This window comes from Babylonia areolata, chromosome 29, assembly GCF_041734735.1.
Source record: "Babylonia areolata isolate BAREFJ2019XMU chromosome 29, ASM4173473v1, whole genome shotgun sequence".
NCBI lineage: Eukaryota > Metazoa > Mollusca > Gastropoda > Neogastropoda > Buccinidae > Babylonia > Babylonia areolata.
In genome coordinates this window covers 1435706-1448599 of record NC_134904.1, presented here as the reverse complement: position 1 = coordinate 1448599, position 12894 = coordinate 1435706, and positions in this window count along the sequence as shown.

Here is a 12894-nt window from a genome sequence, read left to right as displayed (position 1 = left end):
GTTGTTGTTGTTGTTGTTGTTTTGTGTGTGCCTGTTTTTATATGTAATTATTTGCATTATTCACAACTGTATTTTTGTTAATGTTTATTTTGATTACTCCTCTGGTGAAGAACTGATGGAGTGATCAGTGTTAGAGGCTTTTCCTGGGTTTATGTGCATGAACATGGCTCGACGTAATAATAATAATAATAATAATAATAATGGATACTTATATAGCACACTGCCCAGAAATCTGCTCTAGGTGCTTTACAAAAACGCTTTTGTTGACATAAAACATTACATCTATGTTACATACACACTCCAAAATGTGACCACACACACACACACACACACACACGCACGCACGCACGCACGCACGCACGCACGCACGCACGCATGCACATGCATGCATGCACACACACACACACACACACACACACACACACACACACTGCATACATACATTTTAACATGCATGTGTATCTAACAGCTACCCTAACACATACGCACACATAGGCAGACACAAACTTAACACACGCACACACAATACACATTCATATACATGCATGTAGTTATGTACACATACATATGTATACACACATACTCAAGCACAGCTAATGCAAAGGAAGTGGATCTGCCACAATTGAACTTATTGCTGAACGTGTTGTGCCAGATTGTCTGTTCTGGACTTATTTCGGTTAAGATTTCATGAACTCAGCACTGAAATGTTTCCAGTCCTGATATGGACACCATATGACTTGGCTACAGGCAGCAATGCAAAAATATTCTCCACACCAATCATCATTAGGTATCTTCAGCGTGCAGTGTATGACAAGGTCTTTATCTTCTATTATTGTATTGTATTGTATTGTATTGTGTATTGTATTGTACACTAGTGTGTAGTGTATGACTAGGTCTTCATCTTCTATTATTGTATTGTATTGTATTATATTGTGCATTGTATTGTATACCAGCGTGCAGTGTATGACAAGGTCTTTATCTTCTATTATTGTATTGTATTCTATTCTATTATATTGTGTATTGTATTGTATACCAGCGTGCAGTGTATGACTAGGTCTTTATCTTCTATTATTGTATTGTATTGTGTATTGTATTATACCAGCATGCAGTGTATGACTAGGTCTTTATCTTCTATTATTGTATTGTATTGTGTATTGTATACCAGCATGCAGTGTATGACAAGATCCTTATCTTCTATTATTGTATTGTATTCTATTGTATTGTATTCTATTGTATTGTATACCAGCGTACAGTGTATGGCTAGGTCTTTATCTTCTATTATTGTATTGTATTGTATTACTAATTTTTTGTTACAACAGATTTCTCTGTGTGAATTATGGGCTGCTCTCCCCAAGGAGAGCACATCCCTACACTGAGAGCGCCACCTTTTTTTTTCTTCTTCTTCTTTTTGTATTTTTTTCCTGCATGCGGTTGTTAGTTTTTTTGTTGGTTTTTCTATATGCAGTATCAAGAATAATATTGTCCCATTTTTCACCACATCACCAATAATCTGAATGCCCATGGAAACAAGAAGTGATCAGTTTGATTAAAGCTTCTTTTTTTCTTCTTTTTTTTTCTTCTTCTTTTTTTCCAGTGTTGATTAAAATGTTTGCCCCAAGCCTATGTCCACCTTCATTGGACAAGGAATCGGGTCACTTGCTGAGAAAAATCAGATGTAGTTTGATGCAACTAATGTTAAAAAAAACTCATGATCGGAAAACTGCATTTCCATTTCACTGTAATTGAATGTTGTTGAACAAAAGGCATGTGTGTTTACAAGTGTGTGTGGGGTGGTGCATGTCTCTGTGTGTGTGTGTGTGTGTGTGTGTGTGTGCACGCGCGCATGTGTTTGAGTGTGTGCATGTGCATACTGGTTTTGCATTTGCTGCCAGTCTTGGAAGATAGGGCGGAAGAAAGGAAGCAGGAACGAGTGATGAGCGCCCAAAGGCAGATCTGTTGGCTCTGTTCTCGTAGGCAGCCTGCTGTGCCAATGATCTGTTGGCTCTGTTCTCGTAGGCAGCCTGCTGTGCCAATGATCTGTTGGCTCTGTTCTCGTAGGCAGCCTGCTGTGCCAATGATCTGTTGGCTCTGTTCTCTAGGCAGCCTGCTGTGCCAATGATCTGTTGGCTCTGTTCTCGTAGGCAGTCTGCTGTGCCAATGATCTGTTGGCTCTGTTCTTGTAGGCAGCCTGCTGTGCCAATGATCTGTTGGCTCTGTTCTCTAGGCAGTCTGCTGTGCCAATGATCTGTTGGCTCTGTTCTCGTAGGCAGCCTGCTGTGCCAATGATCTGTTGGCTCTGTTCTTGTAGGCAGCCTGCTGTGCCAATGATCTGCTGGCTCTGTTCTCGTAGGCAGCCTGCTGTGCCAATGACTCCGTGTTTACAAAGCGCCCAGAGCTTGGCTGAGGGTAGGTGCTATATTATCATTCATATTGTCGTAAACATTATCATCGTCATCAGAATGAAGTTTTTGAATGATGTTTGAGGAGACACATTACAATGCTCGATGTGAAGGCTGATGTTAATGCTGATGGGTTTGTTTTGCTTTTTCCCTTGCAAGTGATTTTTTCATGACTTGATAATAATTGTACTGATTTTTCTCTTGCAGTCTTTTGACTCTTTACAACTGTTTTTTTTTCTCTTGTGTGTTCCATTATTATTCTGTGACTTTTGTTTGTGGAGGAAAAGAATTGAGCATTCATCCAATGTTTGTTCAATATCTAGACATGTGTGTGTGTGTGTATGTGCATGTGTATGTGCAGTGTGTGTGTGAGCGTGCGTGTGCGTGTGTGTGTGTGTGTGTGTGTGTGTGTGTGTGTGTGTGTGCCCACGTGTGTGTGTGCTATTTCTGAAATCCATGTGAAGTTTTAAAAACTTGATAACTGTTATTCTGCTATTACATACTTCCTAAGTGCACAAAATATGTTCAGAAAACGGAGTGTCAAGGATGCTGCGTTATGCACTTAGTCAGACAAAGCTAAGTGTATCATGAACACACTATCACCACACATCATATTCTGTGTACCTCAACACATTCTCACAATCTATCTATACATATAGTTATACACGTATATATAGAAATAGAGAGAGGCAGTACATTCAGCATCCTTTCCAGTGCTCTGTGGGTCAAAAGATACCTGAACTTTCCGAAGAAGTGATACCAGTTCCTTTCTCATTGCTCAAGAACAATCAATGTATCTGTCGAAAAAAGGTCTTTTGAAAGCCACAAAGCAAGGCAAGTGAAACACTTTCTGCAGACCTCGCTATTTGCACAGATGGGAGTGACTGATTTTTTAATGTTGAAAAGTTTGTCACCAAGGTCCATGAACCATTGAAGTGTGTATCTATACTGAAACAAAGTGAAAAAAAGGGGGGAGGGGGGGGAGAAAAATCGCTGGAATGATAGAACAGAAATCTGCTTTTTTTTTCTTTTTTTTTCAAACTCCCATCCATTTATTCATTTGATGTGTTGGACATAGCAATATAAAGCAATGTGGGGATGTCCTGGAATTTCAAAGCATGTGAATCCTGAAAAAGCTGGAGTTATGAGCTGTTAAAGACATTGCTGGGTCATTGTGACCCACACTACATAACCACTATTCACAACCACCTGCCTCAATCCAAGCATTCCAAAATCCAGTCACCTTAAATGAACATGCACTTCCACTTTCTCTCTCCCTCTCTCTTCCATCACCCCACACACTTCAGCCGTTCCAAGAAAAAGTCCACGTCTCCAGTTTTACCTCCAAAAGGCACTACATTTTTTTTTTTTGGTTATTTTATTTTTTTTCCATACAAATTACACAGTTCTCTAAAAGTCAGGAAGTCGAAATGGAAAACATCCCAACACTCCACCCCACCCCTCGCTTATTCTTCAATAACAGGGAGAAATACAACAGGGCACTTCCCCTACACGCACACACACACACACACACAAAGGCGCGCGCGCGCACACACACACACACACAAAGCTAAACAGTAGGGCCAAGAGATGGAATGGGATAAAGGGGGACAACTCCACAAAAGCCCAACAAACAGAACGGTGGGTGAGTGGACTTCTCCCGTGGGGGGAGAGAGAGAGAAAGGAGACTGGAGAAAACAGGGGGTTGATGTTAACACAATGCTATGTTCCACATCCACTTCATTTCAGTGCCATCCAGTGTTTCTCTCCCCGGGGTGAGCTGTCCTTAACAGGTTCATGCTGCTCCAGTGGTCAACACGTACACTTCGTGTTCCCACTCACACTGTTCACAGGCAATCTACCAAGGAGGAAACGTGTGCAGGACGCCAACAATTGTACAGACACTGTATATTCAGAAACTGTATTCACTACTCCATGCAACAGTGCACAGATATATATATATATATATATATATATACATATACACACATATAGAGAAATGTTGCATGGAGTAGTGATTATAATATATTCTATGCAATAGTGCAGATATAAACATCTTTCAGACTTGAGAAAAGAAAACAAGACCGATTCAAAATAAAGTAATGAGAAACACAAATGTACAACACAGAACAAGATGAACACATCACAAGAAAGTTTCATGAATGTACAAAGTACAACAATCACACAAAGTCTAATGAACGTAAAATGTACAGTTGTACATGGCATATAACAATCGTATAACAATGAACAAACAGAACACTGCAGTTGAACAGGGGAACATGTCGATCTTCAATGACACAGCAAACAAACATCAATATGAAACACATCACACAGTTATAATGAACAGAAAAATGAACACTGAACATTGTCAGGTAAAAAAAAAAATAAATAAATAAAACATTTTTAAAAAGCGAACTGAAAGGAAAACTGAAGCAACAAAACACACTGGAAAACTTGGAAATAAATATACAACATTCCAAAGAGGACTTATGACAGTCGTGTACAATGGTAGCATCAATGTCAACTAAACAGATGGACATGGCTGATATGATCACATGGCCAATGTGCAATACCTCAAATATGTCTATACTTACAATTTGTAAAATGCTCTAAGATCAACACACAACTCCTAGCAGCAGACCCATCAGTTGTACATCACACAATACTGGAAAGATACACACAAGTACAGATGAACAAACTGTTGTGTCATGAAGAACACACGACACAGTACACACACACCAACAGATGAGGCACACAGTTTGAACGCATCATTGCGTCATGAAGAACACACCATAGTACACACACACCAACAGATGAGGCACACAGTTTGAATGCACCATTGCGTCATGAAGAACACACACCATAGTACACACACACCAACAGATGAGGCACACAGTTTGAACGCACCATTGCGTCATGAAGAACACACACCATAGTACACGCACACATAACAGATGAGGCACACAGTTTGAACACACCACTGCGTCATGAAGAACACACACCACAGTACATACACACCAACAGATGAGGCACACAGTTTGAACACACCACTGCGTCATGAAGAACACACAACAGTACATACACACCAACAGATGAGGCACACAGTTTGAACGCACCACTGCGTCATGAAGAACACACAACACCACAGTACATACACACCAACAGATGAGGCACACAGTTTGAACACACCACTGCGTCATGAAGAACACACGACACAGTACATACACACCAACAGATGAGGCACACAGTTTGAACGCACCACTGCGTCATGAAGAACACACGACACAGTACATACACACCAACAGATGAGGCACACAGTTTGAACACACCACTGCGTCATGAAGAACACACACCACACTACATACACACCAACAGATGAGGCACACAGTTTGAACACACCACTGCGTCATGAAGAACACGCAACACCACAGTACATACACACCAACTGATGAGGCACACAGTTTGAACACACCACTGCGTCATGAAGAACACACAACACCATAGTACATTCACACCAACTGATGAGGCACACAGGCTGAAGATGGAAAGACAGAATAACCAAGAACAATAGAAAGACAGAATCATGTGCATTGTAACAGGATGAAGACCTAAGAGCAAGAACAAACAAATGACAGGAAAAGACGATGCATTCGTAACGGCTTGATGACACTGGGAAAATTTCACACACAACGGTATGGAAACAAACAAGGCAGGTCTTGAAATAAAATGATGTTCAACACAAGATTTTAACATCTGAAATAACAAACAAGGCAGGTCTTGAAATAAAATGATGTTCAACACAAGATTTTAACATCTGAAATAACACAAAATAACTCTCTCGCATAAAACAAACCGTAAAAGTGGCAAGAAAATCTACTGGCAAAAAAAAAAAGGAAAGAAAAAAAAGGACTATGGGAAGAGGAAGAAAACCAAAAGGAGACTGTAAAAAGGGATCATACAACATTCCCTCCACTTCAGGGCTTCCCTCCCCTGGTCTGTACACCTCCCATACAACTTCTGTACAACTAGGGTAAAACTGTTCCAACAACATAAACATAATACTGGCTCTGCTCTGGACATTCTTTTAGATTTTTTTTAAAATTATTATTAATTTAAATAAAAGAAATAAAAAGAGGACGAAAATGGGTGCAGAAATATTGCTCCAACTTTTTGTAACAACAGTGCTGGTGTTGATGCATTTTGCTGACTGCAGGGTTTTGGGGTTTTTTTTTAACTTTACTTTTATTTCCTGCATCTTGTTCCTGAAGACTGAACCAGAGCATGTAACAACAGTCAGCAAGGTGATCGTGTCAGGCACTTCCTATTCCTTTGTACAACTTCGTTTGCTTTCAAAGAAAAGTTACAAATCTCGAAATTAACAACAAGAAAACACAAAAAAAGAGAGCCCTGTGTCCACCCATTTGCCTTCACTGGACTCTACAAAAGTAGTTTTCATATGACACATGCTCACAGGAGTAGCTTTCGTTCGACACATACAGAAATAGTTTTCATTTGATACATACTTACAGAAGCAGAGCTCATTTGACACATACTCACAGAGCATCAGAAGAAACTGTGATCCATACTCACAGAAGTAGCTTTCATTTAACACACACTCACAGAAGTAGCTTTCATATGACACAAACAGAAGTAGCTTTCATTTAACACACACTCACAGAAGTAGCTTTCATACGACACAAACAGAAGTAGCTTTCATTTAACACACACTCACAGAAGTAGCTTTCACTGGACACACACTCACAGAAGTAGTTTTCATTTAACACACACTCACAGAAGTAGCTTTCATTTAACACACACTCACAGAAGTAGCTTTCATTTAACACACACCCACAGAAGTAGTTTTCATCGGACACACACTCACAGAAGTAGCTTTCATTGGACACACACTCACAGAAGTAGCTTTCATTGGACACACACTCACAGAAGTAGCTTTCATTGGACACACACACACTCACAGAAGTAGCTTTCATTGGACACGCACACACTCACAGAAGTAGCTTTCATTGGACACACACTCACAGAAGTAGCTTTCATTGGACACACACTCACAGAAGTAGCTTTCATTGGACACACACTCACAGAAGTAGCTTTCATTGGACACACACACTCACAGAAGTAGCTTTCATTGGACACACACACACTCACAGAAGTAGCTTTCATTGGACACACACACACTCACAGAAGTAGCTTTCATTGGACACGCACACACTCACAGAAGTAGCTTTCATTGGACACACACACACTCACAGAAGTAGCTTTCATTGGACACACACACTCACAGAAGTAACTTTCATTGGACACACACTCACAGAAGTAGCTTTCATTGGACACGCACACACTCACAGAAGTAGCTTTCATTGGACACACACTCACAGAAGTAGCTTTCATTGGACACACACACTCACAGAAGTAACTTTCATTGGACACACACTCACAGAAGTAGCTTTCATTGGACACACACACTCACAGAAGTAACTTTCATTGGACACACACAGAAGTAGCTTTCATTGGACACGCACACACTCACAGAAGTAACTTTCATTGGACACGCACACACTCACACATAAGTAGCTTTCATTGGAGACACACACACTCACAGAAGTAACGCCCAGTGGACAGGGGCAGGGATGGGGTCAAGGCTGCCTATACTTTCTCACAACCCCACCCTTTCTCACACCCTTTCTCACAATCCCACCCTTTCTCACACCCTTTCTCACAACCCCACCCTTTCTCACACCCTTTCTCACAATCCCACCCTTTCTCACACCCTTTCTCACAACCCCACCCTTTCTCACACCCTTTCTCACAATCCCACCCTTTCTCACAACCCCACCCTTTCTCACACTCTGCAGAGAAAGCACTGAGGGGCATCCCCATGCTGTCCCTCACTTTGCCAGAAAGGAAGGGAATGTCAGAACATTCAACATTCCCCCTCCCCCTTTTTCTCCACCCCTCCCTCCCCACCCCACACATACACCACAACCATCCCAACCCAAAAGAAAAATCCACCAGTTGCAGTGATAGTAGTAGAACTAGAAGCAGCAACACAGCAACAATATTGTACAGATAATAAACGCAGCATTCCACACATGGTCTCAGTTCAACAACAGGTTCACAAAACATCAACAACAAATGAACACAAGGTATGGGAACAGGTGGCACTATGTTTCCAGTGCCTGTGGAGAGCGATTATTATTATTATTATCATTATTATTATAGAGCTGGGGCAGGTAATGAGTATTCACTGCAAAGAGTTCATTCAGTAATGCCGGTGAAGCTGCAATGAGATTCCACCTCGCGATCTGTGTTTCAGTGTCCTTACCCTGCATGACCGTCACTGATGCCAGTCAGTCATGCATGCACTGTCACGCCCATACCACGGGAGACAACCACACTATCAGCTGACACACCCACCGACGGGAGATGACCACAACACGTGCACGTCAAGAGAGACAAAAGCACACATGCTTTATTCTACACATGTGTCCACACCAAGAGACACAATCATGAACACGTTCTATTCTACACATCCACACCAAGGGAGATAACCACACCCATGTTTTTGTCAATACGTGCATAGCAAGGGAGACAACCACACCCACGTTCCTGTCAACATGTCCACAGTAAGGGAGACAAACACACCCAAGTTTCTGTCAACATGTCAACACCAAGGGAGACAACCACAACCACATTTTTGTCAACATGTCCACACCAGGGGAGACAACCACACCCACGTTTCTGTCAACATGTCCACACCAAGGGAGACAACCACACCCAAGTTTCTGTCAACATGTCCACACCAAGGGAGACAACCACACCCACGTTTCTGTCAACATGTCCACACCAAGGGAGACAACCACACCCAAGTTTCTGTCAACATGTCCACACCAAGGGAGACAACCACACCCACGTTCCTGTCAACATGTCCACACCAGGGGAGACAACCACACCCAAGTTTCTGTCAACATGTCCACAGCAAGGGAGACAATCACACCCACGTTTCTGTCAACATGTCCACACCAAGGGAGACAACCACACCCACGTTTCTGTCAACATGTCCACACCAAGGGAGACAACCACACCCACGTTTCTGTCAACATGTCCACACCAAGGGAGACAACCACAACCACGTCTTTGTCAACACATCCACACCCAGGGAGACAACCACACCCAAGTTTCTGTCAACATGTCCACACCAAGGGAGACAACCACAATCATGTTTCTGTCAACATGTCCACACCAAGGGAGACAACCACACCCATGTTTCTGTCAACATGTCCACACCAAGGGAGACAACAACACCCACGTTTCTGTCAACATGTCCACAGCAAGGGAGACAACCACACCCACGTTTCTGTCAACATGTTCACACCAGGGGAGACAACCACACCCACGTTTCTGTCAACATGTCCACAGCAAGGGAGACAACCACACCCATGTTTCTGTCAACACGTCCACACCAAGGGAGACAACCACAACCACGTTTTTGTCAACATGTCCACAGCAAGGGAGACAACAACACCCACGTTTCTGTCAACACGTCCACACCAAGGGAGACAACCACAACCACGTCTTTGTCAACACGTCCACACCAAGGGAGACAGTCACACCCATGTTTTTGTCAACAAATGCAAAAAGAAAGAAAAAAAAGGGGGAGATAACCGCACCCATGAGACAACCACACACGTTTTTGTCAACAACATGTCCACACCAAGGTAGACAACCACACCCACATCTTTCTCAACAACATCCACACCAAGGGAGACAATCACGCCCATGTTTTTTTGTCAGTCCAGAATTGCCATGGATCAGGTTGACCTCTACACTCTACCCCCCCACACCCCCACTGCCCCTGACATCCCCCTTCTCTTACACCCCTCCCCTCTCCACACCCCTCACCCCAATTCTTTACATCATCCACCGGCACTTTGGCCTCACGCTGCTGCGTTAGGGATATTGTGTTTGCAAATGGGCAGGTGTGCCTGTGTGTGTGTGTGTATGTTCGTACATTTTATGTTCAATTTGATTTTTATGTCTGTTTACAAAATGTGACAAGAGAGAGAAAGTGTGTGCTTGTGTCATGTATGCATACTTGTGTGTATGTGTGTGCATGCATGCGTGCATCTGTTTATCCATTTAATGCCCGTGATAGGGATGGTGTTGGTTGTGTTTTGTTGTTTCTTCTCTGTGCAAAGTCCACCTCCATGACAACTCTAACATCAAATTTCATAAAACTGGTGATGTTCAGACTTGCACACACACACACACACACACACACACACACACACACACACACACACACACACACACACACACATATCTAGTAGCCAGTGATAAGACAGGCATGCCCAGCCTTAAGATCAAAATGAACAACACGATCAATTCATATTTCAAGAACAGTCAGTCAAAATGCTTATACTATTTTTTCCAAGTTCAAACTTCTACATAGTACTCATACTCTGAATGTTAATTACAGGAAAAATATGGAATATTCTTTAAGCAAGCATGTCAACATCTTAACAAACAATCAAATTGGACATAACAAATATTCACAGTACATTAAACTCTCTCATCCCCCTCCTCTCTCTCTACATTACAAAAAAAGGTGTACACTTAATCATGTAGAGCAATCATTAGATCAAATTTTTACATACCATATCACCACCACTTGCCAAGAATTTTCGTTGCCATTATCCTATTTAAACACACACACACACACACACACACACACACACTGATAAGTTATTTACCATACAGGTTCAGTGCATAAAATTCCAAAATAACACATGATCAAAAGGCAAGGTTCACTCCACACTCAACCTATTCTATTACTTCTCACTTCCTTTTGTGTAAGCTGCTCAATCTTTTCCACTGTTTCCGTGGAATTATCCTCATATTGCTCATCCTCCAGGACTTCTGTCACAGGCATCTATCAATATAAGGAGGCCAGAAGGCCACACAGCAGAGGAGACCCTGCACTGCTGAGTCACCCCCACAGTTTTCATGAGGCCCTCAAATGCACACAGGGCACCAACCCAGGACATAAGCTCCCTGCAGGCAACAATAACCACTTGGTGCCGGTGCAGCAAGTCCAAACTACCCCCCCTGCAGGGTTTTACCCTGGGGGGTATTTCTGGATTAACCTGGAAGAAACCCTGGGGATCATTTGTTATGGCTGGTCAAGATCAACACCCATACCCATTACAAGGGGGGGGTTAAAATCTGACAAGAGGGGGTCAGTTCTCACTTCCGGTAGATACAGTTCACCCTCCAAGTATCCTTCCAGGCTAGTGTACAAAGACCCTGCGGTTAATCAGGGTCAGCCAGATCTTACCCCGGGGCAAAAAAACAATGGGGGTACTAAAAGGCTGCTGCACCGGAACCGGACCAAGTGGGCGTCGCCTCTCAAACCATCAGTCACTCACAATATTCCTCTGAGTAAACTTTCCCCTTACTGAAGATTGGGGGGTGGGGGTGTGACAGATTGCTACAACTCCAATCCACTCCCCTGGTTTCAGAGATACAAAGCCTGCTGTTCTTGTCCCCAGGAAGGTCTTAAAAGGGGAACAAAAAATAAATGATGAGCCACAGACCTTTATGTTGTTTTGCTCTCTCTCTCTCTCTCTCCCCCCCCCCCTCCCCCACTCAGGAAGGTCTTATAAGGGGAACAAAAAATAAATGATGAGCCACAGACCTTATATGTTGTTTTGTTCTCTCTCTCTCTCTCTCTTTCTCTTCTCCCCCCCCCCCCTCCCCCAGGAAGGTCTTAAAAGGGGAATGAAAAATTTATAAAGCACCACACATTTTTTGTTGTTTTGTTTCTCTCTCTCTCCCTCTCTCTCTCATCCCTGACTGTGAGTGTGACCTAACTGGTGAGGAGGTGTAGTCCACGCTCAACCTAATCAACATTTATTTCTGACCATGTTTCAACAACAGCACTCTTGTTCTCTTCGCTCAATGATGTGTAACTGTAAGTACACAGAATGTGAACATCTTCATAAAACCTAACTTCCTCAACTTCTGTCACTAATGCCAACAACATAGGGTCCCTTACACATTCATTGTATCCCCCCCCCCCTCACCACCCCTCCCTTTTTTTTTTCTTAATCAAACACCATTAAAAATCAAATCTTATATGAAGCAATGTCCAAAAAAAAGACATATCTCCAGGTGGCAAGCTGGATATGAAATGAAGTAATACTTAATCTAATATGCATACAGTAAAAAGAATCTTTAGTTAAAAAACATTCCAGTTTCCTCAGTCATACAATGCACCACATTGCAGTTTACAAACTTGTGTGTGTACATGATACACAGATGATTCTGTGGATAATGTCCATGCAAGTGTGTATATGGGTGAATCTAGGTGATGACGAATGTTCACACATGTGTGCATGTGGGTGACTGTGGGTGATGTCAGTGTATGTGTGCATGTGTGTGATTGTGTGGGTAATGTCCATGCATATGTACATTT